At 45.4% G+C, this 4,674-nt stretch overlaps 1 pseudogene; it reads left to right on the top strand.

Annotated features, from left to right (window-relative positions):
- Nucleotides 1-434: 434 nt before the first annotated feature.
- On the top strand, nucleotides 435-1,582 carry LOC129023994 (glyceraldehyde-3-phosphate dehydrogenase-like; annotated as a pseudogene).
- Nucleotides 1,583-4,674: the final 3,092 nt, after the last annotated feature.

The following is a 4,674-nucleotide window of genomic DNA, read 5'->3' as shown; positions in this document are numbered from 1 at the left end:
CAAACTCCAGAACCATGACCCAAATAAATTCTGTTAATTAAAAATTACCTAGTCTATGGTATTCTGTTATAGCAGCATAGAATGAACTAAGACAGAAAACTGGTACTGAGAAGTGGGGCAATTGTTATAACAAATACCCGAAAATGTGGAAGCACCTTTGAAATTGGGTAATGGTTAAAGGCTGGAAGAATTTAGAAGAGCAGACTAGAAAAAGCCTATATTGCTGTAAATGGAGCATAAAGGTCATTTCTGGTGAGGGCTCAGAAGAAGACAAGAGCTGTAGCAAAAGCCTAAATCTTCTTAGAGATTAGTTAAGTGGCCATTTTATTACATCATTCTTGCATTGCTGTAAATAAATACCTGGCTCTCTGCTCCTCCTGTTCGACAGACAACGGCATCTTCTCTTGCATTGCCAGCTGCATCCATGAGACACCATGGGGAAGGTGAAGGTCGGAGTCAACGGATTTGGTCGTATTAGGCGCTTGGTCAGCAGGGTTGCGTTTAACTCTGTTAAAGTGGATATTGTCGCCATCAATGACCCTTTCATTGACCTCAACTACATGGTCTACATGTTCCAGTATGGTTCCACCCATGGCAAATTCCATGGCATCGTCAAGACTGAGAATGGGAAATTTGTCATCAAATGGAAATCCCATCACCATCTTTCAGGAGCAAGATCCCTCTAAAATCAAGTGGGGTGATGCGGGCGCTGAGTATGTCATGGAGTCCACTGGCGTCTTCACCACCATGGAGAAGGCTGGGGTTCACTTGCAGGGGGGAGCCAAAAGGGTCATCATCTCTGCCCCCTCTGCTGATGCCCCCATGTTTGTGATGGGCGTGAACCATGAGAAATATGACAACAACCTCAAGATTGTCAGCAATGCCTCCTGCACCACCAACTACTTAGCACCCCTGGCCAAGGTCATCCATGACAACTTTGGTATCGTGGAAGGACTCATGACCACAGTCCACGCCATCACTGCCACCCAGAAGACTGTGGATGGCCCCTCCAGGAAACTGTGGCGTGACAGCCACAGGGCTCTCCAGAACATCATTCCTGCCTCTACTGATGCTGCCAAGGCTGTGGGAAAGGTCATCCCTGAGCTGAACGGGAAGCTCACTGGCATGGCCTTCCATGTCCCCACTGCCAACATGTCAGTGGTGGACCTGACCTGCTGTCTGGAAAAACCTGCCAAATACGATGACATCAAGAAGGTGGTGAAGCAGGCGTTGAAGGCCCCCCTCAAGGGCATCCTGGGCTAAACTGAGCACCAGGTGGTCTCCTCCAATTTCAACAGTGACACCCCCTCCTCCACCTTCAATGCTGGGGCTGGCATTGCCCTCAATGACCACTTTGTCAAGCTCATTTCCTGGTATGACAGTGAATTTGGCTACAGCAACAGGGTGGTGGACCTCATGGCCCACATGGCCTCCAAGGAGTAAGACCCCTGGACCACCAGCCCCAGCAAGAGTACAAGAGGAAGAGAGAGACCCTCACTGCTGGGGAGTCCCTGCCACACTCAGTCCCCCACCACACTGAATCTCCCCTCCTCACAGTTTCCATGCAGACCACTTGAAGAGGGAAGGGCCTAGGGAGCCCCACCTTGTCATGTACCATCAGTAAAGTCCCCTGTGCTCAGCCAAAGAAAAAAAAAGAAGAAAAGAAAAGAAATACCTGAGGTTGGGTAATTTATAAAGAAAAGAGGTTTAATTGGCTCACAGTTCTGCAGGCCACACAAACATGGTGCCAGCATCTGCTTGGCTTCTGGGGAGGTCTCAGGGAGCTTTTACTTATGGTGGAAAGCAAAATGGGAGCAGGCGTGTCATATGGTAAGAACAGGAGCAAGAAACAGCGAAGGGGAAGATGCCACACACTTTTAAACAACCAGATCTTGTGAGAACTCACTATCACAAGGACAGCACCAAGGGGATGATGCTAAACCATTCATGAGAAATGCAGCCCCATGATTCAGTGACCTCCCACCAGGCCCCACCTCCAACATTAGGGATTACAATTGAACATGTGATTTATAGGGGCCAACATCCAAACCATATCAGTTGTGATCAGAATGTTAGTAGAAATACAGACAGTAAAAGCCATTCTGATGAGGTCTGACGGAACTGAGGGACAAGGTATTGGAAGCTGGAGTAAAGGCCATCCTTGCTATACATTTGCGAAGACTTTGGTGGAATTTGTGTTCATGTCCTAAGACTTTGTGGAAGGCAGAACCTAAGAGTGATGAACTAGGATATCTGGCAGAAGAAATATCTATGCAGTAAAGCGTTCAACATGCTGCATGGCTTCTTTCGGCTGTTCACAGTAAAATCAGAGAAAACAAATTATTTAAAGGCAGAATTTATAATTAAAAGGGAAGCAGAATGGAAAGATTTGTAAAACTTCCAGTCTGGCATGTAAAGAATAAAAAAGGATGCTTGAGAGAGAATAAAAGGTGTGGCCAAGCCACTGTTTGCTAAAGAGATTAATATGGATAGAAAGTTCTGTTCATCAGTATATTGGGGAGAATGACCCCAAAGGGATTTTGGAGATCTTAAAGGCAAGCTAGGATTTTGAAAGCAGGGTTTCCAGAGAGTTCCCTGCAGGACCTCAGCATTCACTGCCCTGTGCCAACTTGGGACTCTGCCCCCTGAGTTCTGCACAGTGCTCCTCAGCCACCTGGCCATGGCTCAAGAAGGCCCAGGTAGGGCTCATCCTACCACTTCAGAAAGTAGAAGCTGTAAATCTTGCTGGAGTCCACATGATGCTAATTCTGCAGGCACTCAGAATGTAAGAGCTATAGGGCCATGTCAGATTTCAAGGATGTAATGGACAGCCTGGCAGCCCTGGCAGACTTGTCACAGAGGTAGAGCCACCACAGAGTCCCCCTAGGGTATTACTTAGTGGAGTCATTGGAGTGGGGCAGCTCCTGAGACTACAGAATTGTAAGGCTAGCAGCATGCAACTCCAGCCTGGGAAAGCTGCAGGCATGAGACTTCAACCAGTGAGAGCTCCTGGGTAGTCTGAGCCCAGCAAAACCATAGGGGCAGCACTGCCCAAGGCCTTGGGGATCAAACCCCCACCCTAGTGTACCCAGGATGTAGGGCATGGAATCAAAGGAGATTGTTCTGTCTTCTTAAGTTTCAATATTATTTTCCTTCTTGGGTTTTGGACTTATTGGGGATCATTTACCCCTATATTTTTGCCTCTTTCTCGCTTTTGGAATGAGAATGTCTATCTTATGCTGGTCCTACTGTTGTATTCTGGAAGTAGATAACGTGTTTAATTTCACAAGCTCACAGCTGGAGGAAAATTTGCCTCAGGATGGATCATACCTTGAGTGTTACCCATATCTAATTTAGGTGAGACTCTGGACTTTTGACTTTTGAGTTGATGCTGAAACAAGTTAAAACCTTTTGGGCTATTGAGATGGAATGAATGTATTTTGCCTGTGAGAAGGACATGAATTTTGGGGGCCAGGTGTGGAATGCTATGGTTTGAATGTGTCTCCCAAAGTTCATGTGTTGGAAACTTAATCCCTAATGCAGCAGTGTTGAGAGGTGGGATCTTTAAGAGATAATTAGGTCATGAGAGCTTTACCCTCATGAATGGATTACTGCTATTATCTTGGGAATAGTTTCCTGATAAAAAGATGAGTTTGACTCCCTTTCCTCTCTTTCTCACCCATATGATGCCTTTTCTCATGTTATGCAGCAAGAAGGCCCTGACCAGATGTGGCCCCTTCATCTTGGACTTCCCAAACTCGAGAACTGTATGCAAAATAAATTTCCACTTGTTATAAATTACCATTTTGTGATATTCTGTTATAGAAGCACAAAATGAACTAAGACACTTGTATACACTTGTACATGTATGTACTTGTGCATGTGCATATACATGCACTTGCAGACCCATATCTCAGACAGAAAATCTCCCAGTGTCACAGTGGAGAAGCTTAAAACATTCCTAAATCATGAGACAAAGGATGCTTCAGATGAGTTGGGAGAACTTTGTAGATTCTGCCCAAATACCACTGGCCTCAGAGGCCAAGTGTGCAGTCATGGAGGCCCTCAGGCATGGAGCATCCTCCTGTGCACTGAGCTTGGAGGAAAATTCCAGGATTTCTTTGTGTGGCACCTTTGAGAGCAGTCCCATCAATAGAAACAACCTACTCACCCTCCTGAGAGCCCCATCTACTCAGTGAACACTCAATAAGCATGAGCAAACTATAGTGAATGAAGAGTCATGTTTCCCAAGTTGGGTTCCTGATGAAGGAATTCTTGAGTCAATGATTCTGACCTAGAGGAATCTTTTGCTGGAGAAAATGAAGCTAAATGAGCTGGATCAAGACTGAACCCATTGCCCCCGTGCTGCCGTTATATTCTTCTATATCCATAGCTGCTATTGTTTGTCAGTAATTGTACTCTTTCCAGCTGAGGTCAGACAAGGTCTTAAAATCATTCTCAACGGTATGTTCTAGACTATCTCTACCAATCAGAATTGGCAAATATTTTGAAATTTATTTACCATGACTGCCTAAGTGTAGCATTTCACAAAATGTGTTCCACAAAACATTGGTTCTCTGGCTTATTAGCAAGTATGATGTAAGAGTTCTGTAACTGTGAAAACTTGGGGAACATTGTGTACAAATGTTTTTTCATGTTAGGACTTCTAGAACC

The sequence above is a fragment of the Pongo pygmaeus genome, chromosome X (assembly GCF_028885625.2).
Source record: "Pongo pygmaeus isolate AG05252 chromosome X, NHGRI_mPonPyg2-v2.0_pri, whole genome shotgun sequence".
NCBI classification, from domain to species: domain Eukaryota; kingdom Metazoa; phylum Chordata; class Mammalia; order Primates; family Hominidae; genus Pongo; species Pongo pygmaeus.
This window is presented reverse-complemented; position numbering and strand designations above follow the sequence as displayed.